The sequence below is a fragment of the Rhinolophus hipposideros genome (assembly GCF_964194185.1).
Source record: "Rhinolophus hipposideros genome assembly, chromosome: 10".
Lineage (NCBI taxonomy): Eukaryota > Metazoa > Chordata > Mammalia > Chiroptera > Rhinolophidae > Rhinolophus > Rhinolophus hipposideros.
In genome coordinates this window covers 16,292,729-16,303,061 of record NC_138056.1, presented here as the reverse complement: position 1 = coordinate 16,303,061, position 10,333 = coordinate 16,292,729, and the positions used below count along the sequence as shown (strand labels likewise).

General features: G+C 44.2%; 1 pseudogene across 1 annotated transcript; it reads left to right on the top strand.

Annotated features, from left to right (window-relative positions):
• The first annotated feature begins 824 nt into the window (after window positions 1–824).
• On the top strand, window positions 825–1,714 carry LOC308503649 (small ribosomal subunit protein uS2-like; annotated as a pseudogene). Its single transcript has one exon. The product of its transcript is annotated as a small ribosomal subunit protein uS2-like (transcript).
• The last annotated feature ends 8,619 nt before the right edge of the window (window positions 1,715–10,333 follow it).

Genomic DNA, 10,333 nt, shown 5'->3' with positions numbered 1-10,333 from the left:
CATGGGTAAGAGATTAACATTTGCAATATGGAAAACAACTACCAGGCTCTAGGTTGCGCTGGGGGAATTAGCCACCAGTTCAGTTCACACTTTCCTTCTCCCACTTCAGCACTTGCCTCTGTGGCCCCTACACCATCAGCATGGAAACTTTTAGCCCTTAACGGGGTCCAAATGGCCAGTCCCTATGCTGAGAGTGTTCCTGTTCGGCCTTTATCTGCAGCCCAGACAAACTACTTGGATCGTTCTGCCTGTCACAGCACAGAAAATTCCAACTGATGACATTACACTCACCAGTGGGTGCATAAATGCACACTGGCTGGAAGGAGGTCTGATTGCCCAGCAAGTCCATTTGTTCCTGGCTTTAAAGTGATCAATCATTTACTCAGGTTTCAGTGAAATACCCTGAAACAGAGAAGGAAAAAAGAACCCAGAGTTTGGACACAGGAGATTAGAGGCGAGTCTCAGCGGTGGTGCCCAGCAGGCAGCCACATCAGGAACTGCAAAGCCCTTGGGCTCTGGGTTTCTCAGCCAGGAGTTTGGGGCAGGGGGTGGAGCGTGTTTGAGTTTCAGCAGGGATCTGCAGCTCTGGCTCCTGCTAAGCTTAGGGTACAGTCACTTGCCAAGACAGTTAGAGCTTTCTCAGTTCAAGGTCATTCCTGGACTCCCACCCTCAACTTCTGGAGCACTGGCCCCTTCAGTTCATTTCAGGCAGCTCTCCTTCAGCAAGTGCCAAGAAATACATATCAAAAACCTTTAAGCTTTATCCACACTACCCTGAGCGGGTAGTTCTTTGTTCCCACATAACTTAAAGGGAGTCTTTCACAATGTCCGGAGCCCTTGATGTCCTGTAAATAAAGGAGGAGGATGGCCTCAAATTCCTTGCAACAGGAACCCACGTAGGTGGCACCAACCTTAACTTCCAAATGGAACAATATACCTACAAACAGAAAAGTGGTGGCATCTACATCACAGATCTGAAGAGAATCTGGGAGAAGCTTCTGCTGGCAGCTCGTGCCATTATTGCCATTGAAAACCCAGCGGATGTTGGTGTCATATCATCCAGAAATACCGGCCAGCAAGCTGTGCTGAAGTTTGCTGCTGCCACCGGAGATACTCCTATTGCTGGTCACTTCACTCCTGGGACCGTCACTAACCAGATCCAGGCAGCCTTCTGGGAGCCGAGACTCATGGTTACGGATACCAGAGCTGACCACCAGCCTCTCACAGAGGCATCTCACGTTAACCAACCGACCATTGCTCTGTGTAACACAAAGCAATGTGTTATGTCCTCTGTGCTATGTGGACATTGCCATCCTTTGCAACAACAAGGGAGCTTCACTCTGTGGGTCTGAGATGGTGGATGCTGGCCCGGGAATTTCTGGGCTCGCGTGGCACCAGCTCCTGCGAGCACCCATGGGAAGTCATGCCTGATCTCTACTTCTACAGAGACCCTGGAGAGATTGAAATGGAAGAGCAGACTGCTGCTGAAAAGGCTATGACCAAGAAGGAATTTCAGGGCGAAGGGACTGCTCCAGCTCCCAAGTTCACTGCTGCTCAGCCTGAGGTCGCAGACTGGTCTGAAGGCATACAGGTATTCTCTGTGCCTACTCAGGAGTTTTCTATAGAAGATTAGCGTGCTCAGCCCATCACTGAGGACTGGTGTGCAGCCCCCACTGCTCAGGCCATTGAATGTGTAGGAACAACCACTGAGTGATCCTAAGCTGTTCTGCCACAGACTCTTAAGAAAAATGGAAATAAGGTGGACGGAAAATAAAGTTTCTAAAAAAAAAAAAAATTCATCCATTAACCACCTCTGACCCAAGAACTGTACCTTTCGTAATCTATCCTAATGAAATAATAGTAAATATGGAAATAGCCGTAGGCACAAATATGCTCACCAGCAATATTACAATAACAAAACATTGGAAACAACCTATACCATTGGTTGGAATACTATTGCCAGTCCAACTGCAAGGAATTCATTTAGAATACAGACCATCAAGACATTAAAATACATGTTTACTATGAATTTCTGATAAAGGAAAGTGTGTCAACTATAATGTTAATTGAGAGGAGTAAGAAACAAGAGCAGTATGAGTACAGCTCTGTGAGAAATAAATAAACAACAGAATCATATCTTATACGATTATATAAGATATCATCATTGGATGAAAGGTAAACAGAAAATCTTTATCATTTTTGCAACTTCTTATGAGGCTATTTTAAAACAGAAATTGTTTTTTTTTTTTTAAAGCAGAAACAATTGTGCATGAGGAGGCAGCATAAAATAATGGCTAATAGCACATGCTTTAAAAAAAATAAGCGTAGGGGATCAGTTATGGAAGGACCTTTAAATCCAATCCATCGTTTCCATTTAATCTGTGCTTATAATAAAGATTCCATAAGAATCCTTTCTGAAAATCCCTTCTCCTGCAGCTACCATCCTATTACTTCTTAGCAGCGTAGTCCAGAAACCACTCCTAACACAAGAAGTTGGTGCCTTAAAACTTCACCAGAACAGTTGTAGCATTTTTTAATCATTTTCCACTATATGCCAGTCGTGTGCTAGGGGTTTTCCAAAAATTGATGTTTACAATCTTTAAAAGCTGGACATTATTAATTCCATTTTAAAAGTGAGAAAATGAGATTGAGAGAGTTCCAATGACTTCTAACAGCTAGGTTAGAAGCTGTTAGCTGTAATCTAAGCTAGGTTACTTATTACAGCTGGTAAGTAACCTAGGCAGGGTTTAAGTCAGAGCCATTTAACTTCAAATCCCAGGCTCTTTTCAACATAAAGTATTTATCAATTATCTAATTTTTTTTAAATTTCCTGATCTGATGTAACAGCAAATGTCCCTCCAGGACCTCAGCTCCCCATCTGTGAAATTGAGCTATTAGATGGAGTAAGGCCTATAGTCTCCCTGGCCCCAAGACACAAGGATTTCCTTGCAACTTCAGTTGTCTCCCTGAGATGTCTCCTAGCTCAGTAATGCCCAACCACTTAGGGAGCTTTTAATCCCAAGGCTGTGACCTCAGACCCGGAAATTCTGAATTGTCTAGTCTGGGATGAGCTTGGCCATAAGTATTGTAGCCAGGGTTGAGAACCACCGTTTTAACTTGTTGACCTTTCTCCTTCCCCACTCCCCGCCCCATCCCTTAACCCCCCACAAACCCTCTTGCCCACCTTTCTAAATCATGCTTCCCAGTGGAACCAGAACGATCTTCCTAAAACAGGTAGGACAGTGAGGTTCTCCTGTTTTTGCTAATTCGTCAGCTCCCCAGAGCTTCCTAGAGTCCTTAAGATGATTCTCAGGGCCATTCCCAACCTGGCTCTGGCACCCTCCAGCATCACACAGACCAGCATCCCCACAGATTACCTGACATTTCCCAAACACACCATGCACTACCACACCTGTTTCCCCTCATCTGGAAGGTTCTCCCAGCCCCTGTTATCTTCTTGATCCGTTCACTCAGCTTTCAAATCCACTGCCCACCTCCTCACCGGCTTTCACCTTCACACCTCACTGCGTCATCTGAGAATTCTTCGCTGATTCCCTCTGGCAGAGCTAAGAATTCTGTCATCCGTGTTCCTCTATGGGTCTTAGGCAGGTATTAAAACCCGAGCACTGGTTTTGCTCTCCTTTCTGTGAGTTCCTTGAGAGCTGTACCATGTTCACTCTGCACCCCTAGAGAATGATATATGTCTAGAATAGCCCCTCAATATTTGTTGAATAATTGAATGAATGAATGAACAAACGAACAGAATGAAAGAATGAATGGACAGAATGAAAGAACAAGCCAATGCTGTGCTCAGATTTCACTGAGAAAGGTCCAAATATTTCCCAAATGGCTTCTTCCTCAGACCAACTACAAGGTCTCCAGATTCACAGCCACTTCCATTGAAACCGAATAGGGCAGAGTGGCAAGGAGAAGTAAACAAAAAGTAGCCAGAGCCAGACTTCTCCTCACAGCTTAAGTAAGAGTTCACAAACTAGGAGCCCACATATTAGAAGAGCTCACAGAAGTGTTTTCTTTGGCCCAGAAAGTGTTTTAAAAATTGGGAAATTTCACAGAAAATCCAGCTTTACACTTTCTCCTGAACTATCAGAGAACTGGGCGACTCTTGACCTGTATTCCCACCAGGCTCCAATGACTGGATCTGGGTAGCTGTTGCCTACCTCTGAGAAAGCACAGTGTGCTCTTAAGTTTGCCATAAACCCCCCACCCCCCTTTCCCCCAGTCCCTACCGTCCTGACCCAGCTCACCTCTCCCACTAATGTTTCCAGCTTGGCCCCTATAGGCATTTGAGCTTGCAACCCCTGGTTTAAACAACCTGTTTGGTTTAAGGAATTAAAAAGCCTGTGTGTGCTCATTCTTTGCACCAAAGAATAAGAGAAAGGATTTCTTCAGCTTCATTTCTTTCCAGGCTAGGTTGTTTAATAAAGCCCCACTGGTGCTGCATCGATTTAGCCCTGAGAATGCCAAGGGCCAGGGCTGTGAAAGGAGAACAAGGCTGGGGAGTGGGCTAGGTGTGACAGAAAGAGGCTTTCTGGCAGTGTGACCTTGGGCTCCACCAGGCTGAGATAAGCTCCTCGGTGGGACTGTTCACGTGAGGTGATGAAGGAGCTGGGCACACACCAAAAGGAAGACTGATTAGGCAGGAATTCCCAGGCAGGTCTGCAGGACAAGCAGCTGTCTCATGAAGCTTTAGCTCCACTCACTGGCTGGTTATAAATCAAGCTCGGGGAGTCCACAAAGCTCTGCGAAGCTTCCAGGCAGCCCCAAGGCACCAGATGGAAAGGGAACTTCAGTCCATGCTTTAGCAGAGCCCCTTGAAGAGAGTCACAATCTGTGTCAGAAGGGGGTGGGCCAAAAAGGGCCCCCCTCTACTACCCATGCCCTGTGGTCCGTTTCTCACTTTATTTCCTCATCTTCTTTCTCCTTCTACTCCTGAGACTCCACCATCCCAGAGAGGGGACAGCTCACTTCTTTTGAGCACCCACTACAGTCAGGCTCATAGGCTGACCCAGGTTTGAAGATTATATGATTTCAGATGCCCTGCTTTTTAGAAAAAAATATCTATAAAATCATGAATACAAAGTAGACTCAATTCCTTGAAAGGGAACGTTCATGGTAAATCCCCCTCTGACTGGCCATTTTCTAGGTGCTAGCAGAGATGGGCTAAAATGCTGACTCGGCCCCCTCCTAGCTGGGAGACAAATAACCTCTCTATGCCTCAGTTTTCTCTTCTGTAAAAGGATAACGCTGGTAACTAGCTCATGTTCTTGTTGGCAGGATTGAGGTAATACCTGTAGATGATATTTGCTAAATGAATGTTAGTTATTATTTTTACTTCATTTTATCCTCATGACAGTCATGCTCCAAGATGAGTTTTTCAATGAAAACTAAGGTATTTTAATATATACCACTACCTCAGCATCCATACTAATTAAAAAAAAAAATAGAAACTTGTCCACCATATAAAGGTTCTTATTTAGAAAATAGAGCATAAATGATTCAGGTGAAGGTGCATCTGAACTAGAAAAATTACCCCAAAGGATACTACTGAATGCTGACAAGACTACAGTATCAGAGCCTTCTCTAACAAATGGTTGTTTAGATGTACACATTTCTTAAAAGCATGTAGTCAAGGAGAATAAAAGTAAAAACTTATCCTCATTAGTAGGGGATAGTGGGAAAAGCCTTACATCTGGAAAAAAGAAAAATGGGTTCAAGCTCTTAATTGCTGGGTAATTTGGGTCAAGAAAATGACCCTTTTGAAAACTCAGTTTGCTCATACGTAAATTGGGAATAATAATAATACCTACATCACAGGAGGCAATGTGAAGGCTGTTTGAAAAGTGCAAATCCCTATTGTACGTGAATTACCAATCCATAACGCATAAGAGAAAATCAATTGAAGAGCCTAGAACAGTTTCTGTCCCTAAGGGTATGTGCATTTTAAATGAGAAAGCCTGGAGAAGATGTCAGTTAAGGAAATGGATCACACACTGATTTTATGTTATTTCAGCATTTCACCTATCATGCAACGGCAGTATTTGGGGATTGTTCCAGCTGCATTTATGTCTTACTAGAGAAAAAGCCTCCTGATCGAGATAACACCTCTTTTAAACATATGCAGGTTCACCACTTATAGCCACCTAGCCAGGGGTATTACCCAAGAGCTGGGGTGTCAGTCACAGCAACTGTGATACACTTGGCACTTCTTAGGTTTAGGCAGTGTGCAACCTGCACACCAGTAAACCTCCGGTCTGGTTGGGTGTTAACAACAAGCTTATTTGATCAAAATGGATTTTCCCCACGAATTCCCAAAGGGAAACATGGGGAATAAAGATCACCTTCTACCCACTTGGATGTGAACCTCTCTCCTAAAGAGCAGCACAGAAAGCATCTGCTTCCATGCAAGGTTGGGTGGGAACCTGGTTTCCCCACTGTGTGAAATGAGGCCACATGGCTGTTACAAAAATCACTTCATGTGGATGTTATAAAAATCAAGTGACAAAGACAAGGAAAATCCTATGCACAGGTGAAGAACTGTCATTAGTGGGGAAAGGGGGCTCACATAGGGCCCCACGGAGGCTCAGGTTTAGGTTTCCAATTTTAACAGACAGATGATCTGCCTGGGAACGCAACCTCTCATCATCTCTACGTTCCAAGACAGTGTCACTGCTATAAAACAAGTGTGAGCTCACCAAGGCTATAGCTCTCAACCCTTCTATATTTCTGGACACCTGGGAAGCTTTCAAAATATATCAGTAAGGAGCTCCTCCCTCCAGAGTTTCTAATTTAATTGATCTGGGGATAGGGCCCCGATATCAGTTGTTTTGTTTGTTTGCTTTCGTTTGTTGTTATTTTAGCTCTGCAGGGGATTTCAAGGTGTAGCCAGAGTTGAGAACCACTGCACTAAAAAATTATTTCTTCAGGCGCTCAGCTGCCTCCTGAGTCCCAACTGTCTCAAATGAGGTTTATCTGAGAAGACAGAAATGACAGTGACAATCTCAAAAATATTCCAATATGTGTAGAATGGGTAACAATCACAAAGCATTTGCACCAACCCAGCTTCCTTTGGTTTTCACAAGAATGTGGGGAGGCAGGTATTAGCTCGGTGATCTATCTTCCTTTCGTAGTTGAGGAAGGAGGATGAGCGGCAGGACTGGAACCCAGGAGACCATGCCCACAAGCCAACAGCACAAATGTCACAGGGTTAAGAAGGAGAAGTCTATGAGGCACCAGAAAGAGCCCCGGAAGGCATCAGAAGATCTGCTGGCAGTTTGATCTTGGGCCAGTCATGTGCCCTCTCTGTGAGGCAGCACTTGTTGCATTTATAACACGAAGGGTCTGACCCTCTGAGCTCTAAGCTCCCTTCCACTGGCATGCTGTGAGATAGGATCTCAAGAGTCTAGCCCCAGGTTTCTCATTAAAGTGTGACTTTCAAAACTTTAACTTCTCTGAACATGAAACTCTACACCTGTCAAATCAGGAGAGGGCAGTGGAATAAAAGAATGAGATCAAGGAGTAGTGGAAACCATATGCTCGCTCTCCCTATGATTTTGTCAGCCAGTAAAACAGCTTTGGGGCATATTTGGTAGAAATTGTTGCTCTCTACACTTTTCATTGGTTTCTCCTCCCAGGAATAGGAATGATTCATCTAACAGGTGAAGTGGTAAGAGGCAGACATCCAGTCATCCACATTTCTCCGCTGGGGGAAGGTGAACATGTTCCAGGTCCCTCGCGTGAAAAACCTTCCTCTCCTGGGCTCCCTGCGTTCACATGGTGAGAGGCAGCTACATTCCTCTGCTCAGCAGGCTACAAGCCCAACCCTTCCCTTCTTGGGAAATGCAGATCCCCAGGTCCAGCTGCAGCAGGAATGGGGTGGGCAGGGTATAAGGGAGGGCATCTGTCCATAAATCCAAGACTTGAGATCCAACCCAAGCAACAAACATGAAATTTGAATCCTGAGTGTTGTATATATTTTGCAAAAGATCCAGGATTCAAAAGAATGGGAGATCTTATTAATTGGCCACTAAAATCACAAAACAAATCCCCCCCCCCCATATATCGCCAAAGGGTCATTATAAGGAGCTGAAGAGATAACGAGTAAAACAGTTTTTGCTTCTCCATCACAGTAGAAGAAGGGGCATGTCTTAGACAGTGATCACCCAGGCTCCCAGGCAAAATGAAGACCACCACTTACTCCAGGGCTTCTCTTAGAAAGTCAACCTCATGTTTTAATCATGGGCTTCACTAATTGCTTAATTAGCATGGCATTTTTACCTCCCTAGTGCTACTGCTGTACACTGAGCCGCAGAATTCTAATGGGAATTACTCCTCCAGCCCAGTTCACGCCTCGCCTTTCAAGAAAATGCTCAAAATGGTTTGGGCATTCACTCTATATTTTGGTAAAGGGAGGAGGAAAGCAGAGCCATAGTGAAGCTGTCAACTGGACAGCACAGGAGGGAGAAGGGTCACATAGTGGTTAAAGACTATCAGCTTTGGAGCCAAGGGGACTGGGCCTGAATCCTTGCTCTATACTAACTGACCGCCTTAGTTCAGGCTGCTAAAATAGAGCACCATAATTCTGGAGGCTGGGGAGCTGAGCGCTTTTGCTGATTCACAGGTGGCTGACGTCATGCTGCATCTTCTCATGGCAAGAAAGGGCAAGGGAGCGATGGGGGGGGGGGGCTCCTTTATAAAGCAGGCATAAGGGTCCACCCTCATATGCTAATCACCTCCCAAACACCTACTTTTTAATACCATCACATTTGGGATTGGGATTTCAACATATGAATCTGGGGAAGACACAAACATTCAGTCCATGACACTGACTGCATGACTCTGGGCAATTTGTTTCATTTGACTGGGCCTCTATCTCATGACCATGAAATAGTAAAAATAGTGGTATCTTTTCTCTCCAGTGGTATGAAGTTTCCATAAGATGCTGTGTGCCCAGCATCCATGACAATTCCATCAATTTAGTGACTGTTTGACTTTTTGATTAGCCTCTTACTAATAGCTGGGCAATATACTTGGTCTCTCCAAGCTTTAATTTCCTCCTTGGAAAACAGAAATAATAAAATGTCTACATGGAAGGGTTGTCACGAGAACTGGAAAGAGACTAGCATCGTATCTAGCACTTAGAAGGTACTCAATAAATATAGCTATTATTAAAATGATCATAAAACTTGGAGGAAATTAAATATAGGTCTTCATCAGGGAACACTTTAGGATGAGCTTTTTAAAAGCTTCTGCTCGACAATCAGCTATTCAAAAGAAGAAACTGTGTCTCTTTCATCTCTGCACCCCCAGCGCCTAATGCCTACCACACAGTACGCACTCAGCAAAATCTTAAGTGAACTGGATGAACTCCGTAGCCTATCCCTCAGGCTTGACTTCTTGGGTTAGCTATTCCAAATGTTCAGCCAGCAAAGAAACATTCATTAAAATATCGTTTCTAAACTCTGTAACCTTCTTCCAAATGTAGTGAGAGTTCATGCAGTTTCCCCTTGTAATATATGAACAAGAAAAGGCCCCAGACCTTTCATTAATCTCACCTGAGTTCCCTCCTCCCTGCCACCTTTTCCCCACATTTGCTCCTTTCACACCTCACCCTCAGTATATTCTTTCCTGGTCATTCCATGAGCCCATGCAGGTGCACTGTGCTTGAGACTCACAGAATCAAGGCAACATAAAGTCATATGTGTATTTGTCAACTAGAGGCAATAATGCCCTCTACAAACACTCCTGCTAAGTACTCACCCAGACTGGCTTAAACACCTCAGAAGATAAGAAACGTACCTCCCCAGAAAGCAGTCTAACCCACTTTTGGTCAGCTCTGCTTGAAACTTACATTTAGCAAAGACTTTTCTCTACCACTTCCTTGGCTAAGGTGTGCCTTTTACAGTCTTACAATATGGGGTGACACTGCCTTCAATATTACAAACTTTGAATTTAACTTATGGTGCATATATATCCTACCCTCGCAACCAGATTAAAAGTTTCTAGCAGGCAGTCACCATGTTTTATGTTCTTTGTGCCCAATAGGTGCTTAATAAATAAATGTTGGGAACACTTCTTTGCTATGTTGCCTCCTTTCTCTTGGTCAGATTCATTTCATCGGGGCCACCGTAAACAATTTTTTTCCCTCTTCGGGTGTTTTAACAGCAGAGTCACGTAATGCTGAGTAAATGGAAAGAGAAAAGGAAGGAGGAAGAAACATTTTTTAGAATTCCATCTTCAGGTGCACCAGGAGGCAATTTTCTTTTCCAGGCACATTATTTGCAACTCTGACAGTCACATATCAAAGTAAGGAACC